The sequence below is a fragment of the Macaca fascicularis genome, chromosome 14 (assembly GCF_037993035.2).
Source record: "Macaca fascicularis isolate 582-1 chromosome 14, T2T-MFA8v1.1".
Taxonomy (NCBI): domain Eukaryota; kingdom Metazoa; phylum Chordata; class Mammalia; order Primates; family Cercopithecidae; genus Macaca; species Macaca fascicularis.
This window is the reverse complement of record NC_088388.1, coordinates 109,417,423-109,429,822: the sequence shown is the minus strand read 5'-3', so window position 1 is coordinate 109,429,822 and position 12,400 is coordinate 109,417,423. Positions and strand designations below refer to the sequence as shown.

General features: G+C 42.5%; 1 long non-coding RNA gene across 3 annotated transcripts in view; it reads left to right on the top strand.

The window, feature by feature from the left end:
- The window catches only part of LOC123568695 (uncharacterized), a 53,349-nt gene that overhangs the window by 34,944 nt on the left and 6,005 nt on the right, over positions 1–12,400 (top strand). The window contains exons 2-3 of one of the 3 annotated variants that reach the window (XR_012423682.1): positions 4,595–4,750; positions 9,400–9,579. This is a non-coding gene — a long non-coding RNA (uncharacterized lncRNA). Of the gene's footprint in view, positions 1–4,594; positions 4,751–7,413; positions 8,373–9,399; positions 10,603–12,400 lie in introns of those variants that run through there. The other 2 variants (XR_010580992.1, XR_012423681.1) reach the window with 2 other exon arrangements.

The window sequence follows — 12,400 nt, the reverse complement described above, 5'->3', positions numbered from 1 at the left end:
ATAGCTCAGCCCTGATTGGTTGGCTCTGGTGAGCTCTGAAAGTCCCAAAGTTAAGCAGAGGTGAGATTTTTCTGGAAACTCAGAGTATGGCCATGTGGCTTTATTTTTAAATTTAGGCCTACTTAGCCTCCTGGGCTCCATCTTGAAGGACTGGCTTAGCCACCCAGGATCCATCTCAAAGGACGTTTTTAGGTTCACATTTGTTCACAGTATAGAGATGGCAAGGAACTTGCTGAAGCTCCCAGCTAGGAAGTAGGAGAGCATAGCTTTTAATACATGCATTTTGGCTCCAGCACTTGCGTTCTGAAGTACAAGATGGATGATAAGAGGCAAGGGTCCAAGTGTGAGCTGGAGTCACAAGTTCAAAGTCCAAGAACAAGAGCAGAACTGCTCAGCATAAGACAAGGAGAGGAACTCTGTCGTTGAAAGAGTTCAACAACAGGAGGGGAGGTAGAAAATGAAGGAAAAGAGAGAAGAATCAAATGATGATGGGGAAAGGACCAAGAGAAGAACTTGACAGTGGTGGAAAGCCAAAAATAGGACTTTAGAGAAAATCTGTCTAAAGCAGATTTTTAATAATAGCTTTATTGAGGTATAATTGACATAAAGTAAACTATATTTGAAGTATACAATAAGTTGAAACTATCGCCACAATCAAGATAGTACAAACGTCCATCACCCTAAAGTTTGTGTTCCTTGTAAGCTCCCAATCCAATCCCTGCCTAGCCAAGCAACCACATCTTCTTTCTGTCATTATAAATTGATTTGCATTTTCTAGAATTGTGTATCTATATATGGAATCATATACTATATACTCCCTTTCTGTCTGGTATATTTCACTTTGTAGTTGAGATTCATTTATGTTTTAGTATGTATAAATAGTTTATTCCTTTTAATGCTGAGAAGTGTTTCATTATATGAATATGTCAAAAATCTGTGTATCTGTTCACCTGTTGATGGATATTTGGGTTGTTTCTAGTTTGGGGCTATTACAATGAAACTGCTCTGAACATTCCTGTTCAAGTCTTTGTATGAACATCTGTTTTCATTCCACTAGGAACAGAATTACTGAGTTATATTTTTTGTTGAACTCTGAAACTGTTTTCCAAAGTGGTCATTCCAGCAGCATATAAGAATTCCAATTCTTCAGTATCCTCACCAATACTTGATACTGTCAGTCTTTTCAATCTTAAATATTCTAAAGATGTGTAGTAGCATCTCATTGTGATTTTAATTTGCATTTTCCTAATGACAAATGATGTTGAGCATTTTTTCATGTGCTTATTTACCATCCATATCTCTTTCTTGATGAAGTGTCCATTAAAATATTTTCCCCATTTTTCTTATTGAGTTGTTTTATTGAGTTTGGGAGTTATTTATATATTTGGATATAAATACTTTATCAGATATGTGATATGCAAATGTTTTTCCAGTCTGTGGCTTGACTTTTCATTCCATTAACAGTGTCTTTCAAAAAAGCTGACGTTCTTGATTTTTATTAAGTCCAATTTATCAATTTTTTTCTTTTATGGATTATGCTTTTGGTGTCATAGCTAAAAAATCTTTGCCTAATGCAAGGTCACAAAGATCTTCTATCTTTTGTTCCAGAAGTTTTATACTTATAGGCTTTACATTTAGATCCATGATCAATTTTGAGTTCATGAGCAAGTATGGATCAAAGATGATGTTTCAGCATATGGATAACAATCATTCCAGCACCATTTGTTGAAAAACTGTCCTCCTTACACTGAATTGCCTTTGTAATGTTGCCAAAATCAATTGACCATATATGCATGGTCAATAGAACTCTCTGTTCTATTCTATTTATCCATACATCTATCTTTACACCAGTATCACACTGTCTTGATTATAGATTTGTAAAGTCTTCAACGAAGGTAGTGTAAGTCCTCAAACTTCGTTCTTCCCCTCAAATTTGTTTTGGTTGTTCTAATTCCTTTGCATTTCCCTACCTGTGCCAATTTCTACCAAAAAAAAAAAAGTGTGTTAGAATTTTCATTCGGAGTATGTTAAATCCATAAATTAATCTAAGGAAAATCGGTATCTTAACAATATTGCATCTTCCAATCCACAAAATTGGTATATCTCTCCATAAAAGGGATTTTTAAAAATGTTATCTGGCATGTGCTGATTTCAGTAGCAGTCATCTGCAAAGTTGTAAAGCAATAAATGTGTGCTTGTAAACGTGCTTTAGTTGTGTGTTTGTTTAAATACTATTGAAAGGGTTGCTGTTTGCTGACGATATGATTGTATCCTAAAAAGTCCTAAAGACTCCTCCAAAAAGCTCCTAGAACTAACAAAATAATTCAGCAAAGTTTCCAGATACAAAATTAATGTACACACATCAGTAGCTGTCCTGTACACCAACAGCAACCAAGCTGAGAATCAAATCAAGAACTCAACCTCTTTTGCAGCGGCTGCAAAAACAAAACAAAACAAAACAAAACAAAAACTTAGGAATATACCTAACCAAGGAGGTGAAAACTACAAAACACTGCTGAAAGAAATCATAGACGACACAAACAAATGGAAACACATCCCATGCTCATGAATGGGTAGAATCAACATTGTGAAGATGACCATACTGCCAAAAGCAATCTACAAATATAATTCAATTCCCATGAAAATACCACCATCATCTTCACAGAACTAAAAAAAAAAAAAAAAATCCTAAAATTCATATGAATCCAAAAAAGACCCCACATAGCCAAAGCAAGACTAAGCAAAAAACAAATCTGGAGGCATCACATTACCTGATTTCAAACTATACTATAAGGCCATAGTCACCAAAACAGCATGGTACTCACATAAAAATAAGCACATAGACCAATGAAACATAATAGAGAACCCAGAAATAAACCCAAATACTTACAGCCAACTGATCTTTGACAAAGCAAACAAAAAACATAAAGTGGGGAAAGGACACCCTATATAACAAATGGTGCTGGGATAATTGGCAAACCACATGTGGGAGAATAAAACTGGATCCTCATCTCTCACCTTATACAAAAATCAACTCAAGATGGATCAGGGACTTAAATCTTAGACCTGAAACTACAAAGATTCTAGAAGATAATATTGGAAATTGCCAAGTTTCATGTTTTGAGCATCATGGTAAGGACTAAAGCCACCTGTGTAGAGCCAAGAGCAGAGGGCTCATGGGAAGGCAAGTCCCGAAGAATCAGTAGAAATTTGGCAGTGGACCTCTATGGGCAGTAAAACTGATGGTTCAGGAGAAACACTATCTAGATCTCAGGGGCCAGAAGATGACAGCTGAGTCATAGACTGAGAGCCCCTTCTCAGAAAGAGAAATCCCCATTAGCCATGACACCTTGGATCTGTCCCCAGAGCGATAAAAGCACAACCGTAGCACTTCAGAAAATCTGCCCACATGATATAAGGCTCCAGAGCACTGGATTGCAATTTGTTGTCCTAGCAACTAATGATACACATGCACTCAACCACCTTACAATCATATGCAGGTTTGGAAGGTTGCAGATGTGTTTAGGGAGTCTCTGTCTCTTTTCCTTTTTCTCTTTCTAGTTTTTCTCTTTCCTTTTTATCTCTCTCTTCTGCTTTTCTCTCTTCGTCTTTCTTTCCCCTCTCACTCTCTCTTTCCTTCTTTTTAAATTTAAGTCCTCTTTTGATAAATATAAAAATCTTACATCTCTCTAACCATCCTCCCTTTGAGAATCTGGTATGCCCTTGGAAGGTGTGTGTCTCGGCCAGGCGTGGTGGCTCACACCTGTAATTCCAACACTTTGGGAGGCCGAGGCGAGTGGATCACCTGAGGTCAGGAGTTTGAGACCAGCCTGGCCAACGTGGAGAAACCCAATCTCTAGTAAAAATGCAAAAATTAGCCAGGCACGGTGGCATGCATCTGTAATTGCAGACAGGAGACTGAAGCAGGAGAATCGTTACTCAGGTGGCTGAGGCAGGAAAATCGTTTGAACCCAGGAGGTGGAGGTTGCAGTGAGTTGAGATCGCACCACTGCACTGCAGCCTGGGCAACAAGAGCAAAATTTCATCTCAAAAGAAAAAAAAAAAAAAAAAAGGAGAGAAAGAGAGGTGTGTGTCTCTCACCTCACTTCTCCCTTGTCATTCACACTAAGCTGATGTACCAGGTGGAAAGTTTGCCTAGCTCTACTTGTTTCCCAAGCTGTAGAGAAAACTGTTGACTTCTGAGGGTTGCTAAATTTTTCCCTGTTTGTCCATTTTTGTTGTTGTTGTTGTTGTTTTGTTTTTTTTAACATGGCAAGACTCAATCTCACAGTTTCTGGATCAGTCAGGGTAAGGGTTGGAATTGTTCATAGGACAAGGATTCTATTTTATTTTTCAGTAGCTTCCTTGCTGAGAAACTTCCAGTAGCTACGACCTTTCTTGTGTCCATTAGGAACTGAGCAACAGGATAACAGAATGTATCCTCCAGCTGGGACTTGGACTCTACCTCGACGAAGGAATAAAATGAGCGTTATCAACTACAACCAGCAAACGAGAACTATCTTAGCTTACTGTCATAGTCCTTGCTTCTAGGAATGACTCTGGTTGTTTTCAAAAGCATTCTTCTTGCCCACAGCCCTGTGAAGAATAACTTCCTTGAAGACTAAGGTGCTGTTGTTCTCTGACAGTCCTCCTGCCTGGTTTAACCTATTCAACGTTTTCATCAGTGAGTTGCTGGAAAACACAGAAAATCATGGAATTATGATAGCCAGAGAGGATCAGTACTTACCAGGTATTTCATGTTTTCCAATCTGTACTTGCCAGCCTCCCCTGAAGTTAGGCTGGGGTCATGTGACTGATTCTGGCCAAGGGACTGTGAGCCAGGCACTTCCTCCAACTTATTCTTCCCTGCAGCAGAGACCTTGGGGGCCCTGTGTTCCAGATAACCCTATCAGACAGAGGAGGGCAGCCGGACCCCCACTGGACCTCACATAAATGAGAAATAAACCTTTGTGTATTAAGCCGTCAAGGCTTGGGGCGGGGGGGGGGGGTTTGTCAGTTAGGACAGCTAACGTTAATTATGATAATGAGTATAGCCAAACCTCACACAGCTGAGAAGCTGTCTCTTGGCATAATGCCAAGTCAGGCTGAGCCACCATCAAGTGCTGTTGGCTAAAATGGAGGGAGCTGATGCAAATGCCTTTTTGCCTTTGATTCTTCCAAACTAGCAGTGAAATTCAGCTCAGTCACCACTCACAGAACGACGACCAAGGGTAGTGAGAGCAGCCTTTGTGTCATGATAAAAATGGTGTCTTGAAACAGAAACTTCAGCAACCCCTGTAAACAAGAACTCTATCCCCTACTTGTTTACTATACTTTGGATTGCAGACGGGAGGAATAGCAACTGCTGCCTTCCCTTGGGCTGAACCCAGCTAAGCAGGCTTCACTTCCAGAGGTATACTAGGTTTCCGTTCATGCCAAGGGGTGATATCAAAAGTTCTGCAACAGGACAAAGCAGTGAAGTACTTGCCTCTTGTTACTGCCAATCTGCAGCTTGTTATGGGGGAGGGAGAAGCCCTCCTCAGCTGGAAGACTGGAGGTGGTTTTCATGATTCACTGGTTACATAATACTGTCTCCCTTGGAAATCACACTGTAATAGGAATACTGGCAGCTCTACCTTCCCCACCAGCACCACCACCAATAAATAAATAGATAAAGCGCTTTTCTCTGGCTCCAAGCTTACCTTAGTTTTGCCTTGGAGCAATCACAAAGAATGCATCAAATGATTGCATCAGGGCTAGAGTCTTCCTCAAGAGGAACAGATATTATCTACAGGAAGAATGAGGAAGCTGCAACTTACCCATATTTCCTCTCAGACAAGGAGTGCTCTCTTTTTGGAGTGGTGCTGAACCAATCTATTTGGAGCTCACTGCTTACATGGCAAAGTGAGCTCTGGGAGAAGGAAGAAAGGGAATTTAAACTGCATAATAGACTCAGAATGGCAGAGACATCCACGTCGAAAAGGAGGAGAAATAGGACAGTTTTCTGCTCACCATAGAGCTCAGGCATTTTAGAATTTTTTCAGATTTGAGATGCAAAGGACTTTTGACAAGTTAGCCAAAATGACAGCCTGATGTGACAGGACCAAGGAACAATTTTGTCAAAATGGGCTTTTCTTTTTGCCATTTTACCTATGCAGTAGCTAAAGCTCATTAACGTTACTTAAAAGAGACCAGTTCCAAGGAGTCCTCGATGCCTCCAGACAGTCCCCTGACGAGTACCCTAGTTTCTCCCAAGCCCTTGTAGAGTGCACTGTGTGTACAGTTTTAGGTCTGGATACAGCTTTCCACTGGGAGAGCCAGGCTGGGCGGTGGCCTCAAACCATCGTATGAGGCATCCTTTTTCCAGGTTTCTCCGCAGGAAGCCAAGGCCACAGAGATCACTCCCTGGGACGCTCTCAGTCTGCCTTCTCAGCAGGATGCTTGGCTGTCATTCCTCCTCTAGCTCCGGCGACCCCTATAGCCCGAAGGGGATGAGCTCATCCGTGGGCTGAGAAGGATGGTTCTGAAATTGGACCACAGGTACCGTGTTCAACTGTGTGCCTCGTCCAGAACCAAGTTTGTTTACTTAGAATTCTAGACACAGTGAAGCCAACAAACATTATAAGGTATATTGACAGATGAAGTGATGTTCTATCTGGGGTTTGTGTGAAAATAACCAGGGTACTGGGGATAGGCAAGGGTGAAAGGTAGGTAGAGGTTATAAAGTGATCACTAATTGACACTTATTGAATCTGCGTGATGACTACATGAGGTAATACCCTTATAGGATAGTTGTGTGGATCACAGGCAAATGGATGTGCCTCAGTAAACAGAAGCTATTATCCCCACTTTACATTTGATGATGTGAGATTCAGAGAGGCTAAGTACACTTCCCTGAGCTCCCAATCCAGACCATACATATCTCATTCCGAAGTCTACGCACTTGGCCCCTTAGCTATTTTGTACATACCCAGTCCCTAGCAGAGTGCCTGCCACACAGGCCACAGCTCATCACTTACGAGGTGCCAGCCACGGTGTTAAGCACCTTGTATGGATTACCATATTTATCACCACAGCCCTAGGATCAGGTACCATTAGTACAGCCTTTTACAGATGAGGAGGCGGGGGCAGTAGGGAATTGGAACATTTTGCCCTAGGAAAAAGTCAGTCAGGGGTGGGACTAGGATTGGAGACCTGGTCCTCTGACTCTAGAATCTGCCCTCCTAACCATGGTACTGGGTTAATGCTCTCTCTGGGTTAGACTGTGTGCAGAGCCACTTCAAGGGGAGGGCAGGTTGTGGAGATGGCCCTGGGTGATCTCTGGGCTGTCTTTGGAAACTACCAGTAAGAATTGAGTTGTTTAGAAACAATCAACAGTTATCCCCTTCTTGATACTTTTCTTACCATCAGGACTAAGATAACTTCCCCTGCTCCCCACCATTGTCCAGTCTTTATGTATCTGTTTCCTCTGCTCTTCCAGGTTTCCATGCTGTTCCCCCATTTGGCTCCTTTTTTCCCTTTCAAGGTTGTATCTGCCTAATTCTTCCTCACTAAGAGCTGAGTGGACCGAAACCTGGTTATAAAGTCAAATCTCTCAGTGATTCATCCAACTATCATTAGAGTGACAGACACTCAGCAAGGTGCTAGGATTGCAGAGATTAAAGACTGGCTCACAGTCTAGTGCTGCAGACAGAAGTTAATTCACAAATATCTACTGAGCACCTACTGTGGGCCAGGGCCTCTTGTAGAAGCCTGGGATACAATTTAGTCCAGGCAGAGTCCTCCTTCGCAGCGCTTTCATTCAAATTGAGGAGTATGGGGTAGACATCCTATGAAAAATATAAAGCAGAAAATGGGATTGCAGAAGGTAAACCAATACCTGTCATAAACTTAAGTGCTGTTCTTTTGTTAGAAGCAAGAGCAGGTGTTCCAGAAACACAAGGAAACAATGCCTGCGCTGAGTCCTAAGACATGGGGAAGCCTGTTGAAGACGGCAGACAGCCACTGGGCAGTGTGCATAGCAAGGAGTCAAGGCCTGGAGTTGTGTGACGGTGCAGCACAAACCAGTGTGTGTCTGGAGCTAACAGTGGAATCTGCAGCAAGATCACAGACAGCCTTGTCTGCAGTTGAAAGGCGCCTGGACTCTACCACTGGTCTGTTTCCTAAACTTGCCTGACATGAATCACCAGGGTACTTGTTAAAAGCTCTTCCCCAAGTTCTATACCAGATCTACGGAATCAGTGTCTTCAGAAAAGAGGCTTTGAATCAGTACTTTTAACAAGCCCTCAGATGGTTCTTATGATCAGGCAAGTTTGGAAACAGCCTGGGAGTGATGTCAGCTATGGAAATTAATTCTGCAGCAGTTCTGAACGGTGAGGGTCTGGATCCCTGGAGGCACCCCTCCCCTTACAGAACTCCACATCCCTAAACCTCCATAAGCACCTGCATGGTGAGTAGAGGGTGCTGTGCTGACCTGGCCAGCAGGCTTCTACACCTCTTGACCTAGTAAGGCTGATGTAACCTTTGCCACCAGAAGAATTTTTGCAAATCAGTGTATTTCCACAGGTAGAAATCTAATAACAGACATAGAAAAAATGGAATATATTCTATTGCTCTTTTTTACTGTTTTCTCTTTTCTTTTTATCAGATGATAAGGGCTTGTGTTTGCAAGGTGCACTAGCTACAGACTGACTAAACATTGCAATGATAAAAAGGATAGAGGAAAGCAAGAGGGTACATCTGGGAGGAGACATTAAAGTGGTGAAGAGAAATGTTTACGGGTCAGAAAATTACATTTGGAGCCATTTGGCATAGTGTTCTAGAACATGCCTTGATGAAGACAGAAATAGAATCTCAACAGAATCTCCTTCTTCTCGCATCTTTATGAGTATTGGCAAAGCTTTCTTATAGAGAGCACGATGAGAGATTTGACATTCCAGATTCTATACCTGCTGTGTAAGTGGGCTAGGGATTAGATTTCATAACGCCCAGTTAGTGTTGCTAAAGCATCCCACGATGGAAAAATGCTCTCTATTTTGGGTACCTTGGCTCTGGACAGTTCAGAAAAGATTAGTGAAAAATTATATTGCAATTCTTGGTTAATACAAAGAAAACGTTGGGGGAGGGAGGAGAGAAAAGAGAAAGGAGAAAGAGAGACAATGCCAAAAAATGAAAACTCATTTTAGCTCTTCTATTAAAGCCAGATGTATTTTAGGCCCTGTTTCTAGGCAACTGCATAATGATAATATTCTTGAATCCTTTTTTTAAAGACTCACAACTGTCAGAGTCAGTAAAGGTCAGAAGGTAATTATAAAGTAATAAGAATGACATCCGAGAGGCAGAAGTGCTCCAGCATCGCTGGCAAAGCATTGACATTTTGTATTTTGCATCCATTTTCAGAAACTCCAGGATCCTCCTTGGGGCACTTCATCACGCCCCTTTGACAAGATCACTGACCCAATCAAACCTGAAGAGGACACTGGCATTGAACCTGTTCTATCATCACACCCCGCAAATCATTCACTGGGGATTGATGAAGTTCCCACGGTGTGCATCACCCTCTGCCAGCTAGTAGGGAAGGTGGGTACCCAACAGCAAAGACAATGTCGAAGCAATAACGAACTTTATAACTGGAAATTGCCTTGGAAAGCAGACCAATAGACTCAATACACAGATAAGGAAACTGAACCCAGAGACAGGAGGAGGGGAAAGGAGGGAAGAAATAAAAATCTGTTAAGTGCAATGGATGTGCCTACTCTGGGTTCACTGAGGATGGAGCAGATCTTCTAACTAGTGTTCACTTTGCTATTGTGTGTGTGGCCTTGGAACAAAGAAGGAAACTGACATTTATTGAGTTCCTCAAGTGCTTTGCTACTCTCTTTATTTACATTATCATTTGATTTTCAGAATTGCATAGGGTTTCTAGGCATCATTCCTAGTTTACAGAGGTCAAAGCAGGGCCTTAGAAAAGTTAAGTCTTCCTGACTCCCCATGCATATTTGATCTTGGAGGTCTGTGTTAAGTCCTCACTTGCAAAATGATGATAAAACCACATATCTTGCAGGGTACTTTACAAAATTAAATGAGGTCATTTATGTGACTACCTAGCACAGTGCTGGACATATGGTGAGTCAGAGCACTGAACTGCTTTTATCAAAACCTTCCAGTAGCTTCCATCCCATGAAGTAAAAGCTGGGCCCCTGCCCTGGCCTACAGGGCCTGCACCATCTACAAACTCCCCTTTGGCTCATTCACCTTCCTGACCTCCGTTCCTGCTGCTCTCCTGCCCTCCCAGGCCATCTCCCAGAGGAGCATGCCTTCCTGTGGCATCCACCTCAGAGACCACCCTATTCAAAATCTGCAGCTCCTTGCTCCCCACCCTCAACACCTGTATCCTTCTTCTCTGCTTTACATTCTCCGTAGCACTTATCACCGCCTAAGGCACTCTCTATTGTTATTCATTTTCTGTTCCCCCACACACTGGAGAGGAAGCTGCGAAGGCAGGAATTAATTTGTTTTGTCCTTGCTGAATCCTCAGCACCTAGCAGATGCTGGAGAAATGTTTGTCACGTGAATAAACGGATATTCTCTTCCTTCCTCCCACCTTTCCTCTCTTGGTCACAGATGGTATTAGATCAGATGTCTCTGCCCTTCCAAAGTATGAAAAAAAAAAAAAAAAAAAAAAAAAACGAGAAAAACTTGAACTGTCAGTAAGTACAAAACACAGTTAACGGGCTCCAAGACAAAGGGCATGTCTAAACCAGAGACAAATAATGTTGCCTGGGCCTCTTTACCCACACTATAAGTCCTTCCTGAGTTTGAGGTGTCTAGACTCTGTTTCCTTTTTTTTCTTTAAGTGTTCACGTGGCTTGTCCCTGTAGCATGAAGGCACCCTTTCTCTGCTTTCCAATATTTCGGTATTAACTGACTACTCGGTGTCAGACTCCATGCTCTGTGCTGGATGGTACACAGGATGTGCTTACAGCTTACTGGCAGAGACAATCACCCACCACCAGGCTCAATATACTATAACATGGCAAAGGCTAAGATGGAACTCCATCCTGTGGGGGGGCGGTCCCAAAAAGCCGGGCGGTGGGGGGGCATTTAATCCCCGCTGAAAGTTCAGAGGACACTTCCCAGAGACATCTCGAAGGATAACTGAGAGTTAGCCGGGCCGAGACAGAGCAGGAGGGAGCTCCAGTCAGAGCTCAGCCTAAGCAAATGCAGAGTTATGAAACAGCATGATGTATTCAGGGAACACAAGGAGGCTTGAGTTATCAGAACGTAAGCTACAGGGCTCGGCATCTCTTATAGGCTATACGAAGGGGCTTGGACTAGTGAAATTGATCTAATTTGTTTTCAGATTGATCATCCTAATGGAGGATGGTTTTAATGCAGGCTTATTAAAGATTTAGAAAGCCAATTAAAGCAAGACTCAGGAGATTATTTAAAATGCTTTTGAGGGAGAGAGAATTCCCTGACGACTTAAGCTTAGATGACACACCTTGCCCTTTCCACATGATAACAGGAGGGGACATAGACCCTTCAGAAACCTGTGTGGCCTAGAGGCCCCCTTAGAATCGGGCATATAACCTAGAGAGAGACTAGGTGGTCTGTTCCAGTCCAAGGCCAACCTACAGGGTTCACTCCAGGTCTGGCCAGCCTCATAAGACCAGAGAATCCCTTAGGAGGTAAATAATCAAGTGTGAGTTTCCTTGAAATTCAAACTCACCCAAGACCCCTGTTGACATTTCAGAGCCCACTGAGTACAACCAAAGTCCTAATAATTAGGAATTAAGACTGGGCACAGTGGATCACACCTGTAATCCCAACACTATGCAAAGATGAGACCGGAAAGTCAATTGAGCCCAGGAGTTTGAGACCAGCCTGAGCAACATAGTGAGACCCCAGCTCTACAAGAAATACAAAAATTAGCTGGGCATGGTGGCACATGTCTGTAGTCCCACCTACTCAGGAGGCTGAGGTGGGAGGATCGTTTGAGCCCAGGAGGTCAAGGCTGCAGTGAGTCATGATTGCATCACTGCACTCCAGCCTAGGCAACTCAGCAAGACTTTGTCTCTAATTTAAAAAATAAAATAAATAAAAATTTTGAAAATTAGGACTTAACTAACCCCGTCCCAAGGGATCCTCTAGACCAGAGGTTGTAGCCCATTGTATCTGTCATGGATGTTTTATTTGTCCCATGTAACATTAGAAACAAACTAAAACTACTTAAAATCCTTGCGAACATAATAAAAATCAGATTTCACATCAAAATTTAGGTTCCAGTGGCCAGGAACCATGGCTCACACCTGTAATCCCAGCACTTAGGGAGGCTGAGGTGGGTGGATCACGAGGTCAGGAGATCAAGACCATCCTGGCTAACACCATGAAGCCCCAT